The sequence below is a fragment of the Hyla sarda genome, chromosome 10 (genome assembly GCF_029499605.1).
Source record: "Hyla sarda isolate aHylSar1 chromosome 10, aHylSar1.hap1, whole genome shotgun sequence".
Taxonomy (NCBI): Eukaryota; Metazoa; Chordata; class Amphibia; order Anura; family Hylidae; genus Hyla; species Hyla sarda.
Window position 1 is genome coordinate 138,856,614 of NC_079198.1, and position 14,034 is coordinate 138,870,647.

Consider the following 14,034-nt stretch of genomic DNA (forward strand, 5'->3'; position numbering starts at 1 on the left):
TCCCCTATCCTTTGGATAGGGGATAAGTTGTCTGATTTGGGGTGGGGTCCGGCCACTGAGACTCCCCGCAATCTCTGGGCCGGCACCGCAGCGTTCCGTGTTCATGATGTGATTCCATTGATGTCTATGTGAGGGGGCATGACAGCTGTGGTCGCCCACCATCCGGCACGGAGTTTGCTCGCGCAGCGAATTTCTGGGTGCTGTGCCGGAGATTGCAGGTGGTCCCAGCAGCCAGACCCCCCGCGATCAGACATCTTATCCTCTATCCTTTTTCTAGTGGTGGAGTACCCCTTTAAGAATTTTAGGATATAAGGCTTTACAGAGTTTTGACACAAAATAACATTGCAGCAGCACTCTTGATCAAAAAATGGAGGCTCTTAGCGCACTTTTTGATCAAAACATGTCCCCCATCCACCATGCGGAGGTGGCCTCATTTCAGATGGGACCTTACCATGCTAAATCAATTCACCTTCTGCTGGGCATATGGTCTCTGACTGTCTATCAAATTGAAATTAAAAACCTCCTATGAGGTGGCCCCATTTTGGATGGGACCCTGACATGCTTAAAGGGGTATTCCGGTGGAAAACTTTTTTTTTTATTAAATCAACTGGTGCAAGAAAGTTAAAAAGATTTGTAAATTACTTCTATTAAAAAATCTTAATCCTTCCCAGTACTTATTAGCTGCTGAATACTACAGAGGAAATTCTTTTCTTTTTGGAACACAGATCTCTCTGCTGACATCATGACCACAGTGCTCTCTGCTGACATCACGAGCACAGTGCTCTCTGCTGACATCTCTGTCCATTTTAGGAACTGTCCAGAGTAGGAGAAAATCCCCATAGCAAACATATGCTGCTCTGGACAGTTCCTAAAATGGACAGAGATGTCAGCAGAGAGCACTGTGCTCGTGATGTCAGCAGAGAGCACTGTGTTCCAAAAAGAAAATCATTTCCTCTGTAGTATTCAGCAGCTAATAAATACTGGAAAGATTAAGATTTTTTAAAATAGAAGTAATTTACAAATCTGTTTAACTCTCTGGCACCAGTTGATAAAAAAAAAAAAAAAAGAAGTTTTCCACCGGAGTACCCCTTTAATTCACTCACCTTCTGCTGGGTATTTGGCCTCTGACTGGATGACATGCAGGATCCACTAAAAATGTAAAACCTCCTGTGAGCAGGGAGGGGTGCACGGCTAGAGAGATGTCATGGCTATGTGCTGGCTATTTTTCTTTTTTGTGTTTTTGCTTTACAAATAACATTGATCTGGGTTTTTGTAGTAATATCCATGAAATCTAATACTCGACTGGAGTACCCCACAGCGCCCCCCTGAGTGAGCATCACTGCATTACATCCCCGCGTACTGTGATCCGGAGGTAACGTTTTCAGGCGCTTTCTGCATATGCAAAAAGTTTCCATCTGTCGTGCTAATCCCCTCATTTTAGCGCAGAGCTTAGAAAGTAATCGTGGCGAGTTACCGAGATCTCCTCTGCGCAAAATGTTCCGGAACATAGGAAATCAGTTTTGTGTAAGTATATTCACAACATATGGTGGAAATTTCAATATATAAATTTGTGGAAGAAGGAGCGAGAGACGGAATTAAAGGGGCCTCAGACAATTTTTTCTCTTGTATTTTCATTCTTTTTTTAATCTTTTTTTATTTTCTAATTTTTTGGGGGCAGTTTTATGGGACATTTTACACTCCCCAAAAATGTTTTTACTGCCATAAAATTAGAGTAATTCTAAAATACAAAGATATCCCCATTTATAGGATGAGGGAAAAGTTGCTGATTGGTGAGGGTCTGAACACTGGGACCCTCACCGAGAACAGAAGACAATTGTCCCCTAAATGAAAAGAGCTGCTGCGCCCTTCATCCTATATGGCAGCATGTCTCTAGCCTTTGGCTGTCCGGGCATGCTGGGAGTTGTAGTTTTGCAACAGCTGTATACACACTGTTTGGAATACACTGTTGTATGGGGCTCCCAATTAACATTGCAGAGTTCGGCACCCGGCAATGTTCAGGACCCTCATAGAGAAAAATGGAGCTGCTGCTATATAAATTCAGGGGACAATTGTCTCTGTTTTCGCGATCGGTGAGGGTCCCGGTGGTTGGACCTCCACCAATCAGTTAGTTATAGCTGATACAGGAAGTGCATTTTCAGCACTTATGTATTAAGTGGAGTTCTTTATTAATGCTTCATAAAATGACGCGTTTCAGGGAGCAAACCCCTTAATCATATGAACCATGGAACCAACTAGACCTCAAACTGCCAGACACATTTCGGAAAGCAAACTTCATCATATAAATGATGGAACCAACCAGACACCAAACTGTCTGACAAGTTTCGGGGAGCAGATTTCTTAATCATTTAAACCATGGAACCAACCAGACAGCAAACTGCCTGACACATTTCAGGGAGCAAACTTTTTAATCATATAAACCTTGGAACCAACCAGGCACCAAACTGCCTGATATGTTTCACGGAAGCAAACTTCTTAACCATATAAACCACGGAACCAACCAGGTAGCAAACTGTCTGACATACTTTGCAGAACAAACAACTTAATATGAGACTGCAAGCTTCCTGACACGTTTTGGGGAGCAAACGTCTTAATCATATAAACCATGGAACCAATCAGACACCAAACTGCCCAACGTATTACAGGGAGCAAACTTTTTAGTCATATAAACCATGGAACCAACCAGGCTGCAAATTGCTTGACACACTTTGCAGAACAAAACCCCTTAATTATATGAACCATGGAATCAACCAGGCTCCAAACTGCCTGACATGTTTCAGGGAGCAAACTTCTAAATCATATAAACCATCGAACCAACCAGGCTGCAAACTGCCTGACATGTTTTAGGGAGCAAACCCCTTAATCATATGAACCATTGAACCAACAAGGCTAAAAACTTTCTGTCGCGTTTCGGGAAGCAAACATTATAATCATAAGGATTAAGGGGTAGGCTACCCGAAACACGTCAAACAGTTCTGAGCCTGGTTGGTGCTTGTATTGTTGTATTTAATAAAGCATTAATAAAGAAGATGTTTCTTTATACCAGCACTGGATATATGTTTCTTGCATGGACTTTCAGATGAGGTAACAGACCCCCCCCCCCCCCCCCCCCCAGCTGTTCCATGAGTGGAGTGATTGACTATAATGGATGTGGTGAGCTGGCTGTATCTTTCCTAGTTATAGGGGATATGCAGAATAGGGGATAACTTTACAGTCTGGAATGCCCAATTTTCTAACAACTTTTTTATATACCCTAAGTTAAAGATTTTTCTGTAGCTCAAAAAAGGTCTAAAAAATGTGACACAAAAATGGCAATCTTAGTGAGTCTAGGTCATGATATAAATTCGGGACAGGACATGTTGGATTATTATTAGATTTAGTCACCTGAGGAAAAACAGAAATATTTCAGGATTTTTATTCTAATATAGAAAGTAAAATGGAAAACTAGAAGGAAAAAAAAACTATTGGGAAAATTCTTAATAAAATATTGTAGAAAAATGAATCTAATAAATAAATCTAATGAAAAAAAATCTATAAAAAGAAGATAAAAAAACACCTTACATGTAATTTAAAAAATAAAAAAGTCACACACACAATTTGTGCAAGCTAAAAAAAAAAAAGGGGGCCAAAAATTTAGTCATTAAGGGTTAAAATTGTCACAGCGATGAAGAGGTTAACAAAAAACAAGCATAAACGGATACAAAGTAACATAAATCAAAACAATTTAATGATGTGGACAACAAAAATGAGAAGCAAACAATTAATGAATTTTCGCACTAATCTTTTTCATCAAAACTTGTCCCGCAAATTGGAAAATAATCCGATATTGATGTCGACCGGGGATCAAACTTTGTCATGGAAACGGACTTGATTCCACAAGCAGCTTCCTATGGAGATTCGCTATAGACAAAGTGAACCTGCCGCTGCATAATCTGACTACGTAGTCGTTGACGACGTTCGCTGAACAGATATTTTTATTTTTTTATTTTATCGTCAGGAGAGGGATTTAAAATGGAGGTTTGGTATAAACAGCAGATTGCATTATAAACCACAGTGAATTATTTAAGACCCTCTTCCCCGCACCTGGGTAAATTATTGATCCTGCGTCACCACAACAAACTCTTAGAGATAAAGGCACAAATCTCAGGTGATGATATGGTAACCTTCTATGTAAATGTAACGTGTAAAACGAAAAAAAAAAAAAAACTAAAAGAAATTCAATATTTAAAGGGCCCAAGCAGCTGATTCTGTTTATTTTCAAATACTGATTCCACAATTTATTTATTTTTTTTTTTTCACTTTATCTCTGAATTGTAACTGGTAAGATTGTAAAAATCCCAAGTAACAAAAATATTTTCTAAAATTATTTAATGGACCCTATGGGTAGATTGCTGCTATTTAAAGGGGTTCTCCACCATAAGGGGATATGAGTACTTACCTGCCAGACAGTAATGGACATGCTTAGGACTGACCCGTGCTTGTCTTGGCTAAATGGCTATGTTGTGAGTCCGCAATAACGCTGTTGATTTCTTTTCATGAAATGGCTATTTCCTGTTGGAGTTCCCTCCCTCCAACTACAAGTCCCAGGATCCCTTGTTTGTAAGTGTGAGTTCCCTTTTCTCCTTCCCACACATCAACCACCCCATCCATTACAGTACACCTACAGCCCTGTGGAGAATGATTTCCCTCCCACCCAGTGGTCTCTCCACTCATTGAAGCACAGACATGCTCCCTTAGCACACCTGAATTGTGATGTAGTCGCTCGGGCTGCACTGCAGCCTGGGAAAGGTCTGAGATAGCACTCATTTTGTATGCTGTTAAAAATAAACATAAGGAAAAGATCACATATGATCACGGTCGCTCGACCCATTGAAGCACAGACATGCTCCTATTGCACACCTTACTTGTCATGTGATGGCTCGGACTGCACTGCAACCTGGGAAAGGCCCAAGACAACACTCATTTTGTATGTTGTTAGTAATAAACATTAGTGCAAAGATCACATAAGATCACAAGATCAAGGCTTTTGCTGCAATACTAAACATTGTAACGGGTCAGGGCAGGTGGTGGATCCTCTGGGCCTGTTTGAATGATGATGATGTGAGCCATGCCAGGGAGCGGAGTCTAAGGTGCCGCTGGTTTTCACCAGAGCCCGCCTCAAAGTGGGATGGTCTTGCTGCCGCAGGCAGCACCCAGGTCGCTACCCCTGCCACAATTCATCCACACAGGTTGCTGGGATGTGACGTGGCACAAAAGGAAACTGGCAAGACGTGGTCAAGGTAGCATAAGGTCAGGGCAGGCGGCACAGGTGCAGGGTCAGGTGACAGGATATCAGGTACACAGAAACACAGTATGCTTTCTCTAGGGCACAAAGGCAACAAAGATCCGGCAGGGATACAAGGAAGGAGCAAGTACTTATAACAAGACCACAGGTGAATAAATTTAATTAAATGAGTACTGGCCCTTTAAGTGTAAGAGCTCCGATGCACGCGCCCTAGGAGGCAGGGGCACATGCGGCGGGGCTGCGGAAACAGAAAGACCAGAGAGGTGAGTGATGGGCTGGGATTCGCATGCGGGCGCGTCCTGCGATGCGAATCCCAGCCCCACCAGCAGCGGGGACATGACAAGAGAGCGCAGATGTTACAAACATGCACATGTTACTGTTTATGGCAGACCCCTCATTCTAATTTTGACACCCCCCCCATAAACATGAATGCATCCCAAGAGTCAGTGCAGATGAAGTCCATGCAGAATTCTGAATGCAGCCACAAATGAGATGAAGGCGACGATACAATTCAGGTTCATTTTCCTGCAGCTGCAATATATAAGACTAGAGGCGACATCTACGTAACAGGAAGAAAAGGCAAACAATGTAACTCGTCCGAATTATAAACTCTATAGGTAAATTTACATGTAAAAAAACTAACTCAAACACATTGTAACAATTACTTTTTATTACTGATAAACAAGTTAAAGAGATATAAACCCAATGAATAGAAATTGTTTGTTCATCTGATTCATCCGTCTAATCACGGAAGGCAGATCACATCCAGATTATATCCAAATAGGAAAATTACAGAAATATCTGCAGTGGTCTAAAACTACAGGAAGGAATTAAACTTTTATGTCCTATTTTTTTTTTACTTTTTGTATTGCGCTGCTCTTTACCTTTTTCTTTTTTTTTCCTCTTTTAAATAATTATCTACATCTTTAGAAATAAACCGATATTACCAGCTGTTAAATTTTATTTGCAGGGTATTATTTTAAATTACCACCAAAGTATTACACTGGCAGCATATTAAGAAGCCCGGCCAAGAATCAGATCACAAGCTAATAAAGAGACGAAGAAGGAGAAGAACAAGAAGATGTGAAAGGGACAAAAGAATTAACCAGGTGGATTGTACGAGACGGGGTAGAAAATGCAGTCTTGATTGTCTGAGACTAAAGATAGATGGAAAGATAGATAGATATGAGATAGATATGAGATGGATAGATATGAGATAGATAGAAAGATATGAGATAGATAGATATGAGATAGATAGATATGAGATAGATAGATATGAGATAGATAGATAGATAGATAGATATGAGATAGATAGATATGAGATAGATGGATAGATATGAGATAGATAGATAGATAGATAGATATGAGATAGATAGATAGATAGATATGAGATAGATATGAGATAGATAGGTATGAGAGATAGATAGATAGATATGAGATAGATAGATAGATAGATAGATAGATAGATAGATAGATATGAGATAGATAGGTATGAGATAGATAGATATAGATAGATCTTTTACACTGACACACAAATTGCGTAAACTTTTTCTTCACCATCCGATGATCCTGAACGCACCTGCCTTGTCTGATGTCCACAGATATACTGCAGGGTCCCAAAACCACAGCCCGGAACAATTCATTGTATACTTATTCATAATGGATAGAACTTTACTGGGACTAAGCAGAAGTGAGCGCAGGATGGTTTCCAAAAAATCTACCAAAAAATGTTTTTGCCAAGGTTATGTCACTGAACCGAGGAATTGATCGGATGAACTCTCATGAATATTAATCCCATCAAAATGGCTTCCTGCACTGGGATCGTGCGTCTTGCTGACTGGGGAGGAATCGCCATTTATACACATTGTGCAGTTTCTTAAAATACGATCCTTAAAGAGTTCCTGCAACTTAAATTTATTTCTAGCAACATTGGGCTTCAATGGCATTAAAGCAGTGGGCTCCAAACTGTGGACCTCCATCGCTTGCAAAACTACAACTATTAGGCTAATAGACCCATCCATTAGGTATGTAGTCCCTCCTTTAGGTAGATAGCCCCTCCATTAGGTAGATAGTCCCTTGATAAGGTTGATAGCCCCATCCATTAGGTAGGTAGTCTCTCCTTTAGGTAGGGTAGACCCTCTTACAGGTAGGGAGCCCATCCTTCAGTTAGCTAGCCACTCCTTTAGGTAGAGTAGCCCCTCCTTTAGGTAGGGTAGCCTCTCTGTAATGTTCTATACCGCCAACCAACAGGAAAGTTACTAGATTTGATCTTTGCCAAAAGGCCGAGAAGCGACAATCCAGAGACCACCAAGACAGGATCTGGAACCACACAGCGTGGCAGGTACACCAGGGATGGCTGTAGAGAGCAGCAGCTGTCCCTGAAGCAACCTGTTCCTGCTGGATGAGGCCTTAAAGGGGTACTCCGGTGTAAAACAATTTTTTTTAAATCAACAGGTGCCAGAAAGTTAAACAGATTTGTAAATTACTTCTATTTAAAAATCTTAACCCTTCCAGTACTTGTCAGCTGCTGTATGCTTTCTTTTTGAATTTCTTTCCAGTCTGCTCACAGTGCTCTCTGCTGCCACCTCTGTCCATGTCAGGAACTGTCCAGAGCAGGAGAGGTTTGCTATGGGGATTTGCTCCTACTCTGGACAGTTCCTGAGACAGACAGAGGTGTCAGCAGAGAGCACTGTGGTCAGACAAAAGAAATTCAAAGGGGGACATTTATCAATGTTTGCTTATGTATTCCTTATTTTTAGTTCTTTTTTTCTTACAATTTTTTTGCTTATGTGCAACTTATTTATCAACTGGTTTCCGCCTGTTGATAAATTTCTTTCACGTAAGAATTTTTGTGTGTGTGTGTGTGTGTTGTAGTGGGTTTTTCTGCCACTCTTTTTCTGTTTTTTTTTTCATGCGCTGCGACTTCTTTGCGACTTTCGCACTTGATAAATCTCTGACCACTGCAAGTCAAAATTCACTTTTTGCTTTGGTAAGCAAGTTTCTTTTTTTATTTTTATTTATTTATTTATTTTTTTTGCTTAGGGCACTGCACAATCAAAAAGATGCACAAAAACTAGAGTAGTAGCACATGCGACTTTTTTTGTGACAATTTTAAGCAAAAAAAAAAACTAAAAACCTACTAAATGCTTTGATAAATGTCCCCCAAAAAGAAAAGAACTTCCTGTGGAGGATTCAGCAGCTGATAAGTACTGGAAGGAATAAGATTTTATATAGAAGTAATTTACAAATCTGTTTAACTTTCTGGCACCAGTTGATTTAAAAAAAATAGTTTTCCACCGGAGTACCCCTTTAAGGTCCAGTTAGAGTGAGAGCTGAAGTATAAAAGTGTCCTGGGAGTGGTGATCTCGGGGTGCCGGAGTTGAAGTTTTGCAACATCTGGAGGGCCCCAGTTTGAGACCACTGGTCTTACACCACAGAAACACACAGGCATAGGGGCTTCAGACACAAAAGGGAAGCAGAGGTTTACATACTGATATTTGCAAAGGTTCTTCATGACTTATCTATTATTTAATTTTGTTTTGTTTTTTTATTTATGTATTTATTTATTATTTTTTTTATTTATTTATGTATTAATTAATTTTATTTTAATTATTCATGTATTTATTTATTTTATTATTTATCCATTTATTTATTTATTTTCTTAATTTTTTATTTTATATATTTTATTTATTTAGTTATCTATTTAGGTATTTATTTATTTCATTCTATATCAATTTATTACTTTAGTTATTTATTTATTCATTCATAAAAGAATTTTTAATTAAAAAATAAATTTTTATTTATTTAGTTATGTACAGGATGCATTGGAGCGATACAAAAATATCTACAAAATGGCTATACCTAAAGGAGTACTCCGGGATATGAAAACTTCTCCCCTATACTAAGGAAATGGGATAAGTTTCAGATCGCAGGGGGTCCGACCAATGGAGACCCCCCGCCATCTCCCGTACTGGGCCCCGGCAGTCAGCGGAAAGGGGGTGTGTTTGACCACCGCATGACGCGGCGGCCAACATGCCCCTCAATACATCTCTATGGGAGAGCTGGAGCACTGCATTCGGCGGTCTTCATAGAGGGGGGGTGTCGGCAGCCGCGTCATGCGATGGTCGACATGCGCTATTTTGTCAAAGAGCCAGGGACCCCGTACGGGAGATTGTGGGGGGTCCAACCACTGGATCTGAAACTTATCCCCTATTCTTAGGATAGGGAATACGTTTTCATATCCTCGAGTACTCCGGTGGAAAACTTTTTTTTTTTTTTTAATCAACTGGCGCAAGAAAGTTAAACAGATTTGTAAATTAGGTAAAAAACTGGGGATGTGCAGCTCACAATTAACTAGCCGAGGTAAGAGGGCTGTACACCTACACCTGGTGTTGTGATAAGGGAAACAAAACTAAAAAAGTAGCCAACCCCTCTAGGCTAGCATCAGTTGCCTGATACAGTGATGTAATGGTAAAAATGATGACTGGATCGTGCTTCAATTATAATATGAAAGTGCAAATTTATTACACAATATAAAATACATATAAAATATAAACAATAACTCCTCGAAACACAAGGGCCCTTGTGCCGAGGAAAAATTACAATATAAAACTTATAAAACTTATACACACACCAATAGCTAGCATTGAGAATTTTTTTGAGAATTTTTTAACAATGCAATAGTACTTTAAATCCGGCCTCCTATATTTCAAATGGGTTAAATGTCCCTTAAAAGGTATGGATTCCAATTATACGTAAGGTAAAGTCCCATATAGGATATAGATTCCAAATTTTAAACGTAGAATAGGTAAATTATAGTTACCAGTCTGCAATACATCCCGATAGAAAGTCACCTTGAGTTGAAAATATGGAGTCCTCACGGTTAGGTGGTACCAGACGCTGGCATGCGTCCTCGCGGCGGTCTGCCTGCCACAGACCAGCTGTAATAATAACCGCTTGCTGATGTTTCGCTGCAGATGGTAACCACACGATGAAGCAGGTGCGGACTTCTAGGTAACTCGATGGTGGGTGACGTCACAGGCGCTTGGGCAATGCTGCCTGGAAGATGATTCCGGGAATGGTGTACTGCTTAGCAGAACTGGATCGGAGTTTGCCTTTGAATAGTCAGGTAGCGGTGATGTATAATATTCTTATACCTAGACGCGTTTCTGGGCTCACATGTGCTTTATACACGGCCCTTTCCTCAGTCCGTAGTGTCTTCGAGGAACTAGCCCGAGCTTCTTCTGCCGAGACTGCCCTGCTGAACTTGGTCCAGGGTAATTCTTCAGTAGGCGAGTACGCCATCCAATTTCGTACTCTCGCTTCCGAATTATCTTGGAATAACGAGGCTCTCTGCGCGACCTTTAAAAAAGGCCTATCCAGGAACATTAAGGATGTGCTGGCCGCACGAGAGATTCCTGCCGACCTGCAAGAACTTATCCATTTGGCCATCCGCATTGACATGCGTTTTTCTGAGAGACACCAGGAGCTCCGCCAGGAAAAAGACTTAGATCTCTGGGCACCTCTCCCACAGTATCCTTTGCAATCTACGCCTGTGCCTCCCGCCGAGGAGCCTATGCAAGTGGATCGGTCTCGCCTGACCCAGGAAGAGAGGAATCGCCGTAGGGAAGAAAATCTTTGTCTGTACTGTGCCAGTACCGAACATTTCTTGGTGGATTGCCCTATTCGTCCTCCACGTCTAGGAAACGCACGCACGCACCCAGCTCACGTGGGTGTGGCATCTCTTGGTTCGAAGTCTGCTTCTCCACGTCTCACGGTGCCCGTGCGGATTTCTCCTTCTGCCAACTCCTCCCTCTCAGCCGTGGCCTGCTTGGACTCTGGTGCCTCTGGGAATTTTATTCTGGATTCTTTAGTGAATAAGTTCTGCATCCCGGTGACCCGTCTCGTCAAGCCGCTCTACATTTCCGCGGTCAACGGAGTTAGATTGGATTGCACCGTGCGTTACCGCACAAAACCCCTCTTAATGTGCATTGGACCCCATCACGAAAAAATTGAATTTTTCGTCCTTCCCAACTGCACCTCCGAAGTCCTCGTCGGTCTGCCATGGCTCCAGCTTCATTCTCCCACCCTTGACTGGACCACCGGGGAGATCAAGAATTGGGGCTCTGCTTGCCACAAATGCCTCTCCTCTCCTCCCAGTCCTGTCAGGCAAGCCTCAGTGCCTCCTCGTACACCTGGTCTCCCCAAGGCTTATCAGGACTGTGCCTTGCCTCCTCTTGGCCCCCGTCCTGGTGAAACCCTGCCCCGTGCCAAGCTTCACCCTCTGCCCTCCCTCCTCATTCCCACTCCTGCTGTACTGCCTGCCTTTGAGGAAACCCTACAATCACTCCCGGTGTCCTCGTCCCATGTGAAGCAGTTGCCGGACAAAAAAAGGGGGAGACCTAAGGGGGGGGGGGGTACTGTTACGCCGAGCGCTCCGGGTCCCTGCTCCTCCCCGGAGCGCTCACGGCGTCTCTCTCCCTGCAGCGCCCCGGTCAGACCCGCTGACCGGGAGCGCTGCACTGACATTGCCGGCGGGGATGCGATTCGCATAGCGGGACGCGCCCGCTCGCGAATCTCATCCCAAGTCACTTTACCCGTCCCGGTCCCCGGCTGTCATGTGCTGGCGCGCGCGGCACCGCTCTCTAGGGCACGCGCGGCACCGCTCTCTAGGGCGCGCGCGCCAGCTCTCTGAGACTTAAAGGGCCAGTGCACCAATGATTGGTGCCTGGTCCAATTAGCCTACTTAGCTTCCACCTGCTCCCTGGCTATATCACCTCACTTCCCCTGCACTGCCTTGCCGGATCTTGTTGCCTTGTGCCAGTGAAAGCGTTTAGTGTTGTCCAAGCCTGTGTTACCTGATCTCCTGCTATCCATTTTGACTACGAACCTTGCCGCCTGCCCCGACCTTCTGCTACGTCTGACCTTGTCTCTGCCTAGTCCTTCTGTCCCACGCCTTCTCAGCAGTCAGCGAGGTTGAGCCGTTGCTAGTGGATACGACCTGGTTGCTAGCGCCGCAGCAAGACCATCCCGCTTTGCGGCGGGCTCTGGTGAACATCAGTAGCCTCTTAGAACCGGTCCACCGGCACGGTCCACGCCAATCCCTCGCTGACACAGTGGATCCACAACCAGCTAGCCGAATCGTGACAATAAGTTTAATATTGTCATCTTTTGACCCCTATAACTTTTTTATTTTTCTGCGTACGGGGCGGTATGAGGACTCATTTTTTGCAATGTATTCTGAAGTTTTTATCGGTACCATTTTTGCATTGATCGGAATTTTTGATCGCTTTTTATTCAGTTTTTATTAAACAAAAAGTGACCAAAAATACGCTTTTTTGGACTTTGGAATTTTTTACGTGTACGCCATTGACCGTTCGGTTTAATTAATGATATATTTTTATAGTGCAGACATTTACGCATGTGGTGATACCACATATGTTTATTTTTATTTACACTTTTTTTATGGGAAAAGGGGGGTGATTCAAACTTTTAATAGGGAAGGGGTTAAATGACTTTTATTAACTTTTTTTTTCACTTTCTTTTTGCAGTGTTATAGCTCCCATAGGAACCTATAACACTGCACACACTGATCTCTTATATTGATCATTGTTATCCCATAGGGACCTATAACACTGCACACACTGATCTCTTATACTGATCATTGTTATCCCATAGGGACCTATAAAACTGCACACACTGATCTCTTATACTGATCATTGTTATCCCATAGGGACCTATAAAACTGCACACACTGATCTTTTACCCTGATCGCTGCAATGCCATAGCTTTGCATGGATCAGCGTAATAGGGGGTTGATTGCTCAAGCCTGTAGCTCAGCCTTGTAGCAATCAAATGCCGATTGGACACGACAGAGGAAGGTAAGGGGGACTCTGCTCACGTCCTAGCTGATCGGGACATCGCAATTTTATCACGATAGTCCCGATCAGCCCGACTGAACTGCCGGTGTCAGGATCCGGGTACTGTGAGGATGCTGGTGGTGGATCCTCTGTGTAAGTGGGGTGATGACGTGGGCCGTACCAGGGGAACGGAGTCTAAGGGGTTACTGGTATTCACCAGAGCCCGCCGATGGACTTGCTGCGGCAGGTCGTTCCACCCGATAGCGACTCAACCCCGACTGACGGCTGAGATAGGCGCGGTACAAGGGATTAGGCAAGAGCAAGGTCGGACGTAGCAGAAGGTCAGGGCAGGCAGCAAGGATCGTAGTCAGGGGCAACGGGAGGAGGTCTGGAACACAGGCTAGGAACACACAAGGAAACGCTTTCACTGGCACAATGGCAACAAGATCCGGCAAGGAAGTGCAGGGGAAGTGAGGTAATATAGGCTAAGGCACAGGTGAAGTAACTAATTGGACCAGGCGCCAATCAGCGGCGCACTGGCCCTTTAAATCGCAGAGAGTCGGCACGCGCCCGCCGGGACTGGACAAACGGGGAACAGGTCGGGTAAGCAGGCTGGGATGCGAACCGCGAGCGGGCGCGTTCCGCATCGCGAGTCGTATCCCCGCCAGAGACACTAGCGCAGCGCTCCCGGTCAGCGGGTCTGACCGGGACGCTGCGAGCAGGTAAACGCTGCGAGGACTCCGGGGAGGAGCAGGGACCCGGAGCGCTCGGCGTAACAGCCGGGAAGCTTTTACTTTCATTTTCGACGCGGCGGTCAACTTTGATCGCCGCGTCTGAAGGGTTAATAGCTCGCAGCACAACGATCTGTGCCAC